Source organism: Cervus canadensis, chromosome 9 (genome assembly GCF_019320065.1).
Source record: "Cervus canadensis isolate Bull #8, Minnesota chromosome 9, ASM1932006v1, whole genome shotgun sequence".
Lineage (NCBI taxonomy): Eukaryota > Metazoa > Chordata > Mammalia > Artiodactyla > Cervidae > Cervus > Cervus canadensis.
The window spans coordinates 33,974,722-33,992,199 of NC_057394.1; the positions used below are offsets into that span (position 1 = coordinate 33,974,722).

The following is a 17,478-nucleotide window of genomic DNA, read 5'->3' on the forward strand; positions in this document are numbered from 1 at the left end:
TCTGTTATTTTGATCATTCACACAAACCTGTGTAAACATTGCTCAAATGTCACTAATGTATGAATATTCAGTGTGGTATTTTCTGATGAAGTATGGGATCTCTTGTGAAATAATATGTACAGATGAAAATATATTATTCTATAAACTGTTTTCCATTTACAGTTGAAAAGAAAAAAGTACGTCATTTAATTTTCTCATGTTTATGGTCTGTTCCAAATCCGTATATTATAGAATGACTCCTAATGATGTTTGTTGCCCCTCAAAAATCCAGTTTGTTACAAAAGAGGAATCTTTTACTAAAAGATTTTAATAAAATATTAAATCACCTATTAAAATATTATATGTGAGTTTGTTTATGATGCAAAGAAACTTTCTTAATATGCAGCAAATTAACCCTTTTAAAGTATTAATGCATAATAGGTTGAAGAGAAATATGTTTGCCAGGGACATATACTTATAAATATATATATTTTATTAGGTATAGTCTTTGCATAATTTACATTTTATATCAGTTTTTAAGCAATTAGTGAGGGAAGCAAAGATCTTACTTTGTGATTAAAACATGATATTATTTTAGAGTATATTTTTATTTTAGTACACTATTTTCTTTCCCTTTTTCTTCTTGATTACTGTTTTCTCCTTTATTATGTTGTAAGAGTCTGTATTTCTTAAAACAAACACCTTCATTCCTTCTTATGCTCATTTAACTTACTGCTCATGAATTGTAACTTGTCTTTCCTTTAGTAAATAAGCATAAAATATTAATTGTCGATAAGTGAAGCTTCTAAAAGGTATTGTGCACAATTCCATAATAGCTATACAGGAAAACTTTGTCTCACAGTAGCATTCCTTGGAGTTGATAAGAAAGTTCTCATTAACATATAATTCTCTGGCAGGATGAATGAATAGCGTTACATACAGACAATTAGTAATGAAGAGTCTAAGAATCTATACCCAAGTAAAATATATTCATTAAATAAAAAGTTTATGAATTGCTTACTAGTGAGGGTCTGGATTCAATTTTTGTTGTTATTCTGCATTATTTACTCTTTCCTGAGAATTCTTTTCATTTATTTGTCTCTCCTCTACTGCACAATGGTTTTAAACATTATAAAAGAGCAATGTCAAGCTTCCTTCTTCACTTTTTACTAGCTTCTATTTACAAATCCATTTGGGGGGTTTCCCCTAATTTTGTATTGACTTATGTTTTGATATCACCAACTGTGTTTTCCCCCTTTTTATTTCTTAAGTAGGAAAGAATACATTATATTCCTTGTGGTTGCTTTTTCCTTACAGAATTCCCCTGGCTCGCCACTGACAGATCTTGATATCCAAGAGGGAGTCGGCTTGCAGGATTAAAGGCAAGAACCTCAATTAGACACTCTCTGATTTCTTCAGATGTTTTTTCTAATCTTTTAATATGGGATTATAGGCAGCTAGAACCTATGCTGCTGTTACAAAAATAGCGAAGACTCTTTGTTCTAAATCATAAGTACCCGACATTTTTTAAATGTCTATTTTTCTTAATTGGAATTAATTCTGGTCTAGATGAGGATAATGAACTTTGGTCAGCTCTTTGCGGTTCTGAGTACAAAATAGCTTGATGAGCACTGTGAAGCACACAGAATCTCCTCAGAATCTGCTGGAAAACTCCCTCAGAGACTGATTAGCTCAGGCTTGTCACAAATAGGGGAGATAATTATGGGGCTTAACAGTCTATGTGGTGGATCTTTTGAGAGGCAATGGGTAGATCTAAGACTGTCTTTGGATCAACCCTAATTCTTATTATTGCACATATCTTGTGAGGGTTTTTGTGTGTGTGTGTGTGTGTGTGTGTTTTTAGCACATCCCCAGAGACTAAACATTGTCTCTTCCCAGAGGATGACATCACATTTCTTTTCCAGAAGATAAAATTGTCCAAATTAGATTATCTTTAATTAGTCTAATCTTATGAGCCATTCCATAAAGTTTATTGCACCCGTGCTGGCACCATGTTACAAGATTCTTATTGAATGAACTAATCTTTCGCCACGGAAATGAGGCTTATAAACAATGTTGCTGATTCCTTTATTACAATAAAGATTTCCTTCTCTGAAGCTTCAGGTTTCAATAACTGTTATATGGTTCTCAGTAATATCAGATGACTTTGGTTTAATGAGAATGTTGACTTATTCCAAATTTCACTTGTTACTGAGTTATTCTGCTGCAAAGTGCCTTCACAGTGAGAAAAGGCAAATAATTAAAGTTTTAGAGAATTTCACTTTTACAGATTGTAATTCAGGATAATGTTATTTCCTGTTTTATTCTGACGACCATCCTCTTCAGTTTCATTCATCCTTGTTTTTTGGTGAGAGAACAGCTTGAGGGGCATCTACTCACACAGGACCTGAAAAGATCCCATTCATTAAAAGGAAGGTTCCAGACAGATAAAACAAACTACCATCACTAAAAATTATGCCCTAGTGATATTTTAGTCAATCCATTTTTCTGTCTCAACTGCCTTATGCTTAAAACTCTATCTAGGATGTTTCACAAAAATGTGCTTATATTTTAAGTCATGGATTAAAATGAATTACAACCGCCAAATTAAGATTGTTGACCTGATGATCCAAAAGACATTCCAAATCAGATGAAAATGTCTCAGGTTTAAATTTTATACTTTTTCAAAGCCTTTAAAAATCCTCCATGCCAAGATTTTCATCCTTAATTTTTAGAATTTCAGTTGCTTTATGACCTGGGTCAAGTCCCTTAACTTTGTGTGTTTCTGATCCTTATAATTAGATGGTTGCAAAACATGGTTGAAAATTTCTAAAAGACTCTGATTCTATGATATAAAGTGCTTTTGTTCTCTGGTGACTCTCTTCTTCCCAGAAAATGTCGCCCAACTGTTGAGAGTTAAAGGAATTACTTTTGTCAACAGGCTCCTTGGTTTCTTGAGTGATTGTAGCACCTTAACTTGTATAACTTCTGATAGAATTATTTTAACATCTGATCTAGTCTCTAAGACCTGTTTCTTTAAATAATAAGCTTTCTTAGGGAGAAAAATCCCTTAAAATGAAATAGATGACTGCCTCTTTTCTGTAAAAACACCTTCAAAATGAAATTAAATCATTTTTGTCCCTTAATTCTAACCAATATGACAAGAAGGATCATTAATATTTTTGTGCCATTACAATGTAAACAGAGGAAAAATATCTTGTTGCATCAGAATAAGTGTGTTTGCTTCCCAGAAGTTTTTATAGGAGGAAAAATGAGAAAGATCATATACTCAATTTTCTTTTATAACTTCCTTATAATGAAAAAAAAATATTTCAAGTGAAAAATTTACTTTGGTGGTCTGTTTGTCAATTTGCTTACTGAAGCTAGAAGAGAAAAAGGAGATGATAATTATTGGGAATTTTGAGTGCTTTTCAAAATTAAAAAGCTATCTTATCAGTAAAATTGAATTCTTAGCAAAATGCTAAAATCATGTTTGAAAACAAAATTCATCTCTTCTCATTCTCATTTCTTTATATTTTGTTGTTTTCTCTCTTTCTCTTTCTACTCCCTCCCTCATATTTGAACTTAAAAGGAAGAGGTTGCTGCTGGTTTCTGTCTGACTTGGTTTGTGTAAGTAGAGAAGATCAGCATTATGTTTTTTTTCACAGAGTAATTGAGACTCAGTCAATCAGACTCAGTTCATTGATTTTTGGAGCTAGGCTGCAATGGTGCCTCTTACGTTAGCCACCCTGGTGAGGCTGAGCAAGGCCTCTAATCCTCTTAAACAGCAGTCAAGAAATGGAGATAAAAGCTGGTAATTCAAATTGTTCAAATAACAGATTTGACAAATTAGGGGGGGTTCAACCCTACTAAGAAAAAAAAGTCTATCTTGGTGGTTATTATATACAATGGTTCAACATAGATGAGATGCAAATCAGGATATTATGTAGACAGTGTTAGACATACTAATAAGACAAGTAATTCACTTTATTTTATAAACACAATGAAAAGAAAATTATAATATAAATGAAATGGTAACATAGCGAACAATCCTCAGAATTCCAAAAGTCAAAAATTAGATATTGCACACTGACAATTTCTATGCCCTATTCGATGAGGGGAAAAAAAACATGAAAAATAAAAAATAAGGTTTAAAATAATATTTATTTTGCATACCTTATACTAATGTCATTTTAATTTCATTCTGTTAATAAATGAAACATGAGAACATGTGCAGTTTTAGTCTCTAAATAACTATAAATAGTGGAAATGCTTACACTTAGTTAATCATTCAAATAAATGAATAAATCCAACCAGGCAACTTAGTTGGTAATTTCACTGAATTCACTAAAATTATTGTTTGTTTCAGTCAAAGAAAAGTTGAGATTTCTGTTTGAATAGACATAGACAGTGGATTTTTAATGAGAATTTTGGTCTATCCTTGGTGAGATCATAGATGTATTCTGAAGTAGTTTTTATATTATCCTATGTTGTGTTCACAAATAGTATAGAATGCCCTATATATGTATGTGGGATGAAAAAAAAAGCCTTACATTTTAATTATAATATTTTCCTTTCTTATTTATCTTAAGAGAAGTAAAACATTATATCCATCTCACAGAAAGCCATTTTTGTGATATTCACTTAATTAATTGAATTGTGATATTCAATTAATTAATTCATGCAATTAACCCAATTGCATGTGGGTTAATTCTGTATTTCCTAAGCTTAAGCATTTCAAGTACTTTTCATTTTTCTTTATTTCTATCATTCTTTTTTTCCTTTCTATGTATGTATAATCAATATTTAGAATATTGTCCAGAATGTAAGTTGTTGGATCATTTTGGATCCAGCATTTGGATCATTGAGCATCATTTTCTTGCTCAATGAATGAATTAATTAAAATGTTTTAATTTAGATGAATTTTAGGAATCAAAGTAGTTGTGTAGCACCTATTCAGCACTTACAATGCCATTTATTTCCTTATTAGAAGTAAAGCTCAACATATTGGCTCTATATATTCAAGTATCAAATATTCTCTAATGACTTGGAAATTAACACTCGGCCAAACGTATCAGGCATCATTCTATATGGTGTCTCTACTACTGTATATTCCCTATGACCAGGGATTCAATCTAATTTGTCCCTTTATTTTCAGCACCTTACATGTGGTAAGAACAAAGTAAATATTAATTAAATGAATGAATGTGTAAATGAGTAAATGTCATCAACTGAATACCGCCGATATTAGTTGCATCTATGACACAATTTCATTGAAAAGCTGTAGCTAATTGGTCAGATCTGCAGCCTGGGGAGCAAGGGCACTTGAGGGCAGTCAATGCTTATTCAATTTGATGTTCCATACATTTATTGAACAGGCATTGAGCATGTGTCCACTCTACACAGCATTCTATAGTTGATCCCTTAGGAAGGTACATAAATATGAGGGGTTTATGTGTAATAAACAGACCAAGCAAAAACAAAAGTGTGCTTAAGAATATATTATAGGAACACTCCTAGATATGCCAGTGGATGAACTACAAAGTGAGGAGAGTAAGAGAGTATGCATCACCACCTTTTCAGGTTAGCTGCATGTCTATTGAAGTGATTGGAGATACAAAGCTGGCCCCCAACATCCTTTATTTCTCCTCTTGCTAGTGTATTACTTTATTTGGCCATTATTCCTTTCTCACAGACCTATTTTTAAATTAAAATACCACAAGGAGAAGTAATACAACAAACCTCCGCTACTTGGGTGTCTCCTTTCCTCTGTGAAAACAACATTCTCCACAAAGGAAGCTTTGAGACATGGGATGAACGGTGAGGGGAAACAGTGCCCTAATAGAAAAAATAAGTTTGACAGAGGAGATGAGGGTTTGCTATGAGTAACTTACTTATTTCCAGATGTGAGGCCCTAGGTGATGTTAGAAAAGGATAATCTCATCATTTGGAGTAGGAAATGGCAACCCACTCCAGTATTCTTGCCTGGAAAATTCCATGGACAGTGGAGCCTGGCAGGCTACGGTCCATGGGGTCGCAAAGAGGTGGACTGAGAAACTGAACACAACGTCATCCATCATGAACAGCACAAAGCTCATTGCGTGTTCTCAGAGTTGGAATAACCCTGTCCTCTGCCGCTGAGAGACTGTCACAAATGAAAATAAGATTAATGTATGTTTTATAACTATTGTACATTTACTTATCTAACAAAGTTACTAAGACAATCTAAACTACTACCATCTGTTTTGCTATGGATAAAAATAATTAAACCCCAAATAATGACATGTTCTTTGTCTTTGTTAACCTAAAGTAGAGGAAAAAAATTTGCTGAATCTGTTCTTTTCACCACCTATTGAAGACATTCCAATAAATAGTCATCAAATATTCCCAAAGGACACTTTGCAGGCAAAAGATGTCAATGTGCTGATCAAATCAATGCATATAAGAAAAGTTCACTTGATTATATCACTTAGGGAAAATATATTTGTACAATTTAATGAGAATAGAATAATTTGACTAAAATAGAATTCTATCAGTGTGGCTTATTTGACATCATAAACAAAATTACCTGAGTCAAAACTCATGTTGCCTGAATTGTAAAATGACAATTAGAGTGTTTCTACTAAGAAACTAACTCTAAATTATGTGAAAAAAAATGTGTAGCAAGAAGAAAAAACCTTTTCAATTAACCAGACTATTATGGCACTACCAAGGTCATGAAACACTGGCAGAGTTTTACTAATTGAAACAAAAAACTAGGAAGTACTAGCCTGTGTTTGACTTTGTGACATAGACAATTTGAGTTAGTCATAAGAGTTGATGATATCTTAACTTTCAGTCCTCTTACATCTCATCTGCATCTGTCTTTTGTCACTGCAGTGAGAAGTCAGACCACGTACTGAACACCTAATACATGCCAACTGTTTGCATGCTCACAAGTCATTCAAGGTAGGTAGCATTATCCATATTTTACAGTATATAAATGGCAAAGTCAGGGGTTGACAGAGGCACTGGCGGTATTAAGCCCATCCTGGTATCTTCTTTGGTGTTACTTTTCTCCTACTCATTTTGCCTGATCTGAAAAATCTGATGAATAAAGTACTTGGAGTTAGACCAGCAGTGCTAACGAGCAATCATCAGAGGATTACTTAAACACAGATAGACAGGGCTACACCTACAGTTTCTGATTCAGTGTATATGGGGTGGGGCTTGAAAATTTGCACTTTCTAGTAAGTTCTCAGATACTATTGGCTCAGGCCCCACACTTTGAGAATCATTGGGTTATATTAAGGTCTATATGCCTCCAAAGCTCAAACACTACACAGTATCATGCCACCTTCCCAAACTGTATTGGGAGTGCTAGGTACCAGTATTTGGCAAGTGTTACCAGTCACTCCTAAAGAAATCAACCCTGAATATTCACTGGAAGGACTGATGCTGAACTGACGGTCCAATGCTTTGGCCACCTGATGTGAAGAGCCAACTCTTTGGAAAAGACCCTGATTCTGGGAAAGATTGAGGGTAGAAGAAGGCAGAGGATGAGATAGCTGGAGAGCATCAGTGATTCAATGGACATAAGTTTGAGCAAATTCTGGGAAAGAGTGAAACCAGGGAAGCCTGGTTTGATACAGTTCATGGGGTCTCAAAGAATGTCAGGCACTATTTAGTAACTGAACAACAAAATTGCATAAAAAGGATTGAGGATTAAATTATGTTTAAATTGATACTGTCACAGTAGGACTCCTCAAAGTCTTTAATATTCTAATAGCACATCTTCAAGAGTTAAAGCATAGTATACAGTGTTTCCCAAACTTACCTGACTCTGGAAATCCCCCTTTTACACTGAAGAACAAGTCCTAAAACTAGTGTTCTGCAAGAGCTGGATAGAAAATACCCTGAAACATAAGTTTTAAGGAGGGCAAATGTTTTTTAGGAACTAGTAAGAAAGAGTCTTCTGAAATAGAAGATGGAAATGAATAACTGTAGCTGGTCAGTGGGTTCAACTGACACATGCTAAGTGAGAAGATTACTAACATTTGCTTAAATTAGGTAAACTGAATTTCTTAAATTACAGGCACAGGCATATAAAACATTTAAAATACAAAGTATAACTTTTCTATTATAGCTCCTTCCTTCTTTTAAATCAATAGACAGTTTCCAGATCTTTTCTGAGTTTAATTGTCTTTCTCTGCTGATTAAGGAACAGGAAGGATTTGAATACAATTGGAAGCTTGGTTGTCAACAAAATTCATAAACTATTCTGTGACACAGACACAGCGATGACCACTGAGGAAGCAGAAGCCACCCCTCTTCACTAGCTCAGATATGTTCCAACAGTAAGATGGACCTGAGTTTAAGCCAGACGGAACCAACAGGTTACAGAAAAATCTAAAATTTCCACTAAGTCTAATTTGCCTCCCCAGACAAGATTGGAGATGAAACAACTACAATGGATACCTAGTATTTAAAAGTTCTTAGGTGAAAGATTGGGGTTAACAGATACATACTACTATATATAAAATAGATAAGCAACAAGGACCTACTGTATAGCACAGGGACCAATACTCAGTACCTTGTAATAACCTGTGGTTCCCATGGAGGACAGCATGGCAGCCCATTCAGAGGTTTCCCAGGTGGTCAGATGGTAAAGAGTCTGCCTGTGATTTGGGAGACCTGGGTTTGATCCCTGGGAGGGGAAGATCCCCTGGAGAAGGAAATGGCAATGCACTCCAGTATTCTGGCCTGGAAAATCCCATGTAGAGAGGAACCTGGCGGGCTACAGTCCGTGGGGTCTCAAAGAGTCAGACACAACTGAGTAACTAACACTTTCACTTTGTAATAGCCCATAAGGGAAAAGAATCTAAAAAAAGAATATACTTATGTATATGTGTGTGTGTGTGTGGGTGTATACACACACATTTATGTGTTTACAATTGAAATCACTGTGTTAATACAATATTGTAAATCAACTATGTTTGTTTAGTTGCCAAGTCATGTATTTTGGGATCCCGTGAACTATAGCCTGCCTGGCTCCTCTGTCCATGGGATTTCCCAGGCAAGAATACTGGAGTGGGTTGCCATTTTCCTCTTCAGTTAATCAACTATACTCCAAAGAAAAAAAATTTGCATAACAACAGCAACCAAAAGTCTTTAGGAAAAAGAATTAAGTTAAAGTACTTTAAGGTCCTGATATTTTAATTTACTTTACATTATTTTGAATAACCATTCTCATATAAATTTTATTGGGAAACTAGGTTTATTTGGAAGCCATATTTCCTCATCTTGTATTTGTTTAAAGAATAATAATCTCCATCATATAGAATACTCCCCTGTTTCAATCAACATACATGTTGAAACACTTCTTGCAGATAAAGTATGAGGTAAAGAAAGTTCTTAAGGATGAGAAACTAAATTACATCATGTAACAACAACTGGGTTGACCAACAGTGGTATGGTCAATATTGAGAGAGTATCTGAGTATTTAAAATGTGTCCTAGAGACCATGGATGTCCTAAAGCAAGTCTAGAGAGTACTACTGTTGGCATTTAAACTTAATATCTTTTTCTTATTGCATCAGAATGGCTGGTCTCACAAACAAGTCATGATTCCACCAAATTACCAACAAGATTCCATTATCAGCCATGAAGATTTATGTATGTTGATTCATCTCTCATTTGATGGCAAATCTCTTGACATAAGAACCAAGTTGAAAATTCACTGTTTACCCAGAGGCTGTAGCAAGTAGAACTCTCTAAAAATCAAATGAATATTCAAATTATAGGAGATAGGAAATTTTAACAGTTCAGAGGAGTTGATAAACATTTCAAATTAGCTTTTAAATGTTTAAGATTCAATACGATTGAAATGTTAGTCTAAAGGGAAATTTAATTCGTCACTGATGATTTTCTTATGAATTATTTTCCTGAACTGATATTTTATTCACCAGTTTATATATTTTAAAACAACAGCTAAGGGAAATTTACAAAAATTTAACATAATAGAGATTTAAGCTTAAGACTTGTTTTTAGAACAAAGTTAGTTGTTATGTATGTTTCTAAAATGAAATTTTCCCAGAATGAAAAAAAAAAAAAGAAATGAGCTTCTTTGGAGAGACTTTAGGACAATATTTGAGTACAAAGCCTAAGTTAAAAATACCAACTACAGACTTGCTCTAAATCTAAGTCTACGTGCTCCAAATTCAGTTTTCTCATTTGTAAGAAGGAAATAATTGACCTAGAAGAATCTTAAGTCCCTTATATCTCTAAGAGGTTATAAAGGAGTAATTATTCCATTTTTTTTTTATTAATAGAAAATTTAAATTAGGAAATTTCGCCTCCAAAAAGGTAAGTCATTTCAAGATTTGGAGTCTATGGTCATTAAAGACATATTCTCAGCATTGTTACATGAACAATGCTTAAAATTGCTTTTTCATTTCCCCTATTTGCTATTTATTTCTGGGCATCATTCCCGGAATTTCAACTTCTACAGAGCAGAAGACTGAGTTGGGGGGTCCTTCTCACTGTGATTTTAAATGAAAACATATGGAGCACAGCTTTCAAATATACTTAATCTGTTTGTACTCATTTGTTCCTAATGATCCTGGTTTTCCATATCTACAACTATTGAATGTGTACTAGTCTCTCTGAAATAAAGTAAGACTATTTTTGGAAATATGTAGATGTAAAATATAAATTTTTGGAAATATATAGATGTAAAATATAACTTTTTATATTTTATATTTTAAAATTTAATATAGAATGTGAAACATTTATAATAAGAATATAAGAAAAGTAGAAACACTACTTATGTAATGAAACGTTACATAAGGAGCTGTAGTTTTTTAAAAGATATACAATTTGAAAGCTCAATGAAATGCAGTATGATAAATACCAGAGTAATTGTAGGATTAAATCAAATCCCTTGTTTCATCAGAAAGGATGTGGAACCCCTGAGATGGGGACCAGTTTGTTACTGAACTGCATTGCCATCCAGTGATCATTTAAGGTGGCGTTGAAGTGGGAAGAGTCCCAAAGTCCTTAACACTAAATCTTACCAGAAGTGACAACATAATTCAAGATGGCACGTTTCTCATGCCCAGGGTCTTCAAGGGCGGTGGAAGAGGGAGTAAAGAAAACCGAGCAAATATTTCTCTATGGGACCTGTGTAAGCATGTGTGTATAGGCGTAGATAAGTGATGACTCTCAGCAAGGGGACTACAGCCTGAGCAGCAGTAGTGGAAAACCACGCTCATATTTCCAAAACAAAGACACACTGGGCGGCAGCGGGAGGCCTGACAGAGAAGCAGTACCACTTCAGGAACTGGAGGCAGCGTGCTATTAAGGCTCCCCTCCGCAGAGGATGGTTCTGGCAGGAGAGTACGGTGCAAAATATAAACCTTAGCAAAAGTCACGTAATCCATAGGCAGGTACCTCTTTTTCCCTGTAGATGAACACCTGTGAGGAACAGACACCCCCAGAATATTTGAGATCTGAAGTCTAATGGCTTTTCAGTTTCTTCCTCTTAATAAAAAAAAAAAAATTTATAATTGCATGTGGATATTAGGCTTTGCAAATGATTGTCTCCATGCTCAGCTAGAAATGGAATTGCCACTCATCTGACTTTTAGCTGCATCTTTTTTGTTGTTGTTGTTCAGAAAATGGAAGCAGTAAAGAAAATTTTAAAGGAACTCTTTAGCCCAGACCTCTTCTGGTTACAGGTGAGGATATTAGCAACAAGATAGGTAGATAAACTTTTGTGGGGTTTTTTTCCAGTTTATAGGGCTTCTTAGGTACAGAGTTAGGTGCAGAACCCTCTCTAAGTCTCCTTTCTCTAGCTAATGGTCTTTTTTGATACCACTTTATTAAGATATCTTATCAGCTGGATCAGTGGTAAAGAATCCATCTGTCAGTGCTGGAGACAAGGGTTCGATCCCTGGGTTGGGAAGATATCCTGGAGAAGGGCATGGCAAACCAATCCAGTACTGTTGCCTGGAGACTCTCATGGACAGAGAAACCTGGCAGGCTACAGCCCATGGGGGTCACGAAAGAGTTGGACATGACTGAACACAACACAACAACAACAATCATAGATATGCTTCATTAAGATTTTATAACTGTTTACTGTCAATATGATATGCTGTACTGCCAGATTAATTTGAAACTGATGTCCCTTTTAGATTCCTACAATGTAAGCACATAGTGAATAAAATTTAAGAGACATAAAGAGGGGATCTTAGCCTGATAATCCTTGATGACATGCTGATTCCTTTAAAATCTACTCACACATGATGAAAAGTGGCTTAAATTTAGCCTGAGCACAGGGCAGGTGGACAAAGAACTTTTTCAGCTTTGAGTATAGACTTTAGATTGATTGTTCAATCAGGAACATGGTTACAACATTGTCCTCACAAAGGTATATAAAATATTTATTCCGTGTTATGTTCTTTCTTAAAGTTACAATAAAAAGAGGTCTCTTGCACAATGCCCAAAGCCCACAGGTGACAATGGCTGAGGAAGAAACAGGGCTCTGTGCAGAAATGAAGCAGAGACTCAGAGCAGGCCTTGCCAGGTTTGCATATGAAATCAGTGCAACGCTGTAAGGAAATATGTAGCCCAGGGTTATGAGACATCAGTGATTCATTTATCAAGAAATGGAGAAAAAAGAGAAATAGTTCATTGAATATTATCAGTCTCAAATTTTGCCAATAGATTTATGTCTTTATGTTAGTAAGGAGGGTAATAACCATGTCACTTAGGATGCTATATGTTATATGTGTAAGTATGCCTATAGTTAATAGAATTCATCAGGCAGTAGGTGTGGGCACCATTTAAACCATGGGTCAGAGGGGCATTAATTCTATTCAAAATGTCCATCTGTTGCTGCCCAACCTGCACAGAAGGTTGCATAGCAACCCGTGGAACTGCATGGATCTGGTTGGCCTCCCTCTGTTGCTTTTGTTTGCCCTGTGAGAGAGTTGCCCTTGATGGAGAAACAGTAGGGGTTCTTTTATTTATATATTTATTTATTTTTTTGGCTGAAGCTTGGCCTGGTGAGTGGGGGCTTACTATAGCCTGCTGAGCCAGATAGCATTGTGAGGCAATATCTGACATATGAATGTAATTTATCTTCCTGGCATGATTCTTAGTCCCAAATTGATTCCCAAATTCCTAGAACTGTGGAAGTAGAGCAATTAAAAAGAAAATACCAGGACCTTTTCCTTTTATTCCCCAGAAAAACACTCAGCAGTGCAGGCAGAGAGAAGGTTCCAGAAGTGTGACTCCATTCTGGGGCACTCACAGTCACAGTTCATGTGACTAAACATCGGTTTACCATATTTCTGAACTTTGTAACTACATGCACCATGAAATTTTCTAAATTAGAAGATTTCTCAGGAAATTGGACGTTCTTCAAGGCCTCTTTGCAACATATATCAATTCTAAATACCTACCTGTTCTTGGCTGTTATTGTTTTTTAGTTATTCAGTAAAATTTGCAATGAACTTAAGCATGTGTAATCTCACATAAAATAAGCATTTATCTGGTTTATTTTATTTCCAGTGTCAGCTGTAATTTGGGGATAGAGTAACTAGTTCCTGTGTGTTCCCTCGGTGTCGTGGATGTGACTGTGGGCCCCTGATAAATAGCATTCTTAACAGATCTTTGCAATCAAAGCCGTCAATAAAATGCTCCTGAAGAAAGCAAAGTTTTGACAGAAATGAAGACATCATATTTTAAGAGAAATAATTACAGTGCCCTAATATGTAATCATGACACTAAAATATTTTGTTTTAATTGGTTGTTACAGCTTGACTTAGCTGTTTATGTTTTACTCATGGCACAGGCTAAGAAACGCTTTCCCTTTAACTCTGAGGCATCTATGTATTTCGCTTTTAAGCAATTCTAATGCCTACTTCTTTCCGTTAATAATCTTTAAACTAACTTTTAATAAAGACTTAGTTATCAAGGGAACTCTTGAGAATATTTCTTAAGTGTCTTGGGGGGAAGTAGGTAATATGAGTAATAAGCTTTACCCTAACTGTTGTTAAAACTGGGGAGCCCAGAAATGAACCCACACTTGTATGGTCAATTAGTCTATGACAAAGGAGGCAAGAATATACAATGGGGGAAAAGACAAACCTCTTCAATAAATGGTGTTAGGAAAACCAATGAGTTACATATAAAAAATCAAACTGGACTATTTTCCCATACTATACACAAATGCAAGATGGATTAAAGGCTCAAATGTAAGACTTAAACCATAAAACTCCTAGAAGAAAACATAAGCAATGCATTTTCTGATATTGGTCTTAGTGATGTTTTCAGGGGAATGTCTCCTTAGGTAAAAGAAACAAAAACAAAAATAAATAGGGCTACAACTCACTGGAAAACGTTTGCACAGGGAAGAAAACTATCAATAAAACAAAAAGGCTGCCTGCTGAATGGGAGAGGATATTTTCAAATGATGTTTCTAATCAGGGTTTAGTATCCAAAAATATACAAAGAACTCATATAGCTCAACGTGAGGAAAACAAACAACCCATGCCTGTTGCAGCATTATTCACAATAGCCAAGATATGGAATCAACAGAAGTGTCCCTCAAGGGATGAATGACTAAAGAAGATGTGGTGTGTGTGTGTGTGTGTGTGTGTGTGTGTGCGCATAATGGAATATTATTCAATTAAGAGAATTAAGGAAACTCTGCTGTTTGCAACAACATAGGTGGACCTTGAGTGCATTATTGTTAGGTAGAACAACTCAAATGGAGAAAGATAAATGCTGTATGATCTCATGTATGTGTGTGTGTTAAGCCACTTCATTCATATCTGACTTTTTGCAACCCCATGGACTGTACCCTGCCAGACTCCTCTATCCATGGGATTTTCCAGGCAAGAATACTGGAGTGGGTTGCCATTTCCTTCTCCAGGGTATCTTTCTGACCCAGAGATTGGACCCACACCCCTTACATCTCTTACATTGACAGGCAGGTTCTTTACCCCTAGGGCCACCTAGGAAGCCCAATCTCATGTATATGTAGAAGTTAAAAAAACAAATTTGTAGAAACAGAACTTATTGGTGGTTGCCAAAGGTGGAGCGTGGGGGAAATGGATGAAGGTGGCCAAAAGGTACAAACTTCCAATTATAAGATAAATAATTTCTGAGGATATAATGTGCAGCATGGAGACTGTAGTTGACAATACAGTGATTTCCCCTTATCTATGGCTTTACTCTCCATGGTTTCAGGTACCCATGGTCAAAAGCAGTTTAGAAATATTAAGTGAACAATTGCAGAAGTAAACAATTCATGTTTCTTTTTAAAAATTCCATTGAAAAATGGGTAGAGGACATGAATAGACCTTTTTTTTTTTTTCAAACAAGGCATACAGATGATCAAAGGCACATGAAAAACTACATTGCCAATCATCAAGGAAATGCAAATCAAAATTACAGTGAAGATTTTCCTGGTTGTGCAGTGGATAAGAATCTGCCTACCAATGCAGGGGATGTGGGTTCTAGTCCCAGTCAGGGACGATTTCACATGCCATGGAGCAACTAAGCTCATTTGCCATGACGACCAAGCCCATGCTCTAGAGCCCACAAGCCTATGTGCTGCAATTACTGAAGCCCACGTGCCTAGAGCCATGCTCTTCAACAGAGGAAGCCACCACAATGAGAAGTCCACACACTGCAACAAAGAGTTAATCCCACTGGCCACAACTAGAGAAAGCCCTCACAAACCAACAAAGATGCAGCACAGGCAAAAGTAAATAAACAATTTTTTAAAATAAAAAAATTCCAGTGAAATATCATCTCACACCTATCAGAATGACTATCATCAAAAAGGTCAGAAATAATAAGTGTTGATGAGGATATGGAGAAGAGGGTACCCTCACATACTGTTGGTGGGAATGTAAGTTGGTGTAGCTACCATGGAAGATATTATGGAGGTTCTTCAAAAAATTAGAAATAGAACTACCATATGATCCAGCAATTCCACTCCTGGGTACTTAGCAAAAGGGAAAAAAAAAAAAACACTAATTTTAAAAGATTGCACCATTATTTCAATAGGCAAGATATGGAAGTAACCCAAAAGTTTATCAATTGATGGATGTAGAAGTTGTGTGTGTGTGTGTGTGTGTGTGTGTGTGTATGATGGAATACTACTCAACCAATAAAAAGAAAGAAATCTTGTGAAAAGAAGGAGGGCATGATTTCTGAGTCAGAGAAATTCTTGCTACTTAAAAGTACTTCTTGGTATACTACTGTGTACTTGATTCTAGGACACCAAACAAATTGAAGGTCTTAACAATAGGGTAAATTTTTGACCAATGGAAATGGAAGTTGGCAGGTATATTCTTCTTCTCTTCTCTTCCTGAACAGATTTTCTTTAGATACAGTTGCTCATGTGACTTCTCAAAGACAATTCTGTGAGACTGAGTGATCAGTTACACTTGGTAACTCAATAGCATCTCAGTTCAGTTTTGATTCTGTCCTGTATCACTTCCCTTTTCTCTCACTTCTGCTGTCCTATGATATTTTCTAATAAATTCATAGCACAAAAGCTTTGCCTCAGTCTCTGCTTTCTGGGGGAACAAAAGATTAGACATATCTCCTGCTTAAGGCTTTTCAGCAACTTTACCTGTCAATCACTTCTCCAAACACACGTTGCCTTGTGTTTATGCTCTTATGACATCAACTCACTTTTGCCTCACAAAAAACCATGCTATTTTCCATCTTTGGACCTTGGTTTATGCTCTTTGCTCAGTCTGGAATGTCATCCTTCCTTCTCAATTAATTATCGTGTAGTAGTCAACTCAGGGGTTTTTTAATCAACTTCTGTGTTTTTTTCTTAGCTTCCTTTGTGGCTCAGATGGTAAAGAATGTGCCTGCAATCCAGGAGAACTGGGTTTGCTAGGTTGGGAAGATCCCCTGAAGCAGGGAATGGCTACCCACTCTAGTATTCTTGCTTGGAGAATTCCAAGGACAGAGGAGCCTGGCAGGCTACAACCCATAGGATCACAAAAAGTTGGACATGACTGAGAAATTAACACACAAAGAAACACACACACAAGAGGTATAAGGCATAATGACCTATCATTTGTCTTAGAGGAGATTGTCCTATACACCCTAGATTACTGATGCACTGTAACCTCTCCAATGTAGCTGGACCCTCACTCTTCATGACATTTCTCTCCCACATCCTGCTACACATGTGTCATCCTAGGGCCTCTGCAATAAACTGGACAACCATTAGGAGACAATGTGAGGGAAAGTGAATCAGCCATGAGAAAATGTAAAGGGTATTTTGAAGCTTTTGGTTAAGAATCTAGAACCTAGAATTCAAACTGTTGATTAAAGTAAAGGGGAATCTATACTCTGGGCTGGAAGGCAAAAACTCACCCAAGAGGGGGTAAGATTCAAGAATATGTGCTCTCCTTTGGAATGAAGGAAGTACTTTGCAATGAATAGGCCTGCAGGGGCAGATTTCTGACCCAGAATTTGA

The 17,478-nt window shown here is 35.8% G+C and overlaps 1 long non-coding RNA gene across 1 annotated transcript; it reads left to right on the forward strand.

Annotated features, from left to right (window-relative positions):
• Positions 1 to 6,877: 6,877 nt before the first annotated feature.
• Positions 6,878 to 13,664, forward strand: LOC122447573. The gene is made up of 3 exons (XR_006271284.1): positions 6,878 to 6,927; positions 10,289 to 10,322; positions 13,536 to 13,664. It is a non-coding gene; the product is annotated as an uncharacterized LOC122447573 (long non-coding RNA).
• The last annotated feature ends 3,814 nt before the right edge of the window (positions 13,665 to 17,478 follow it).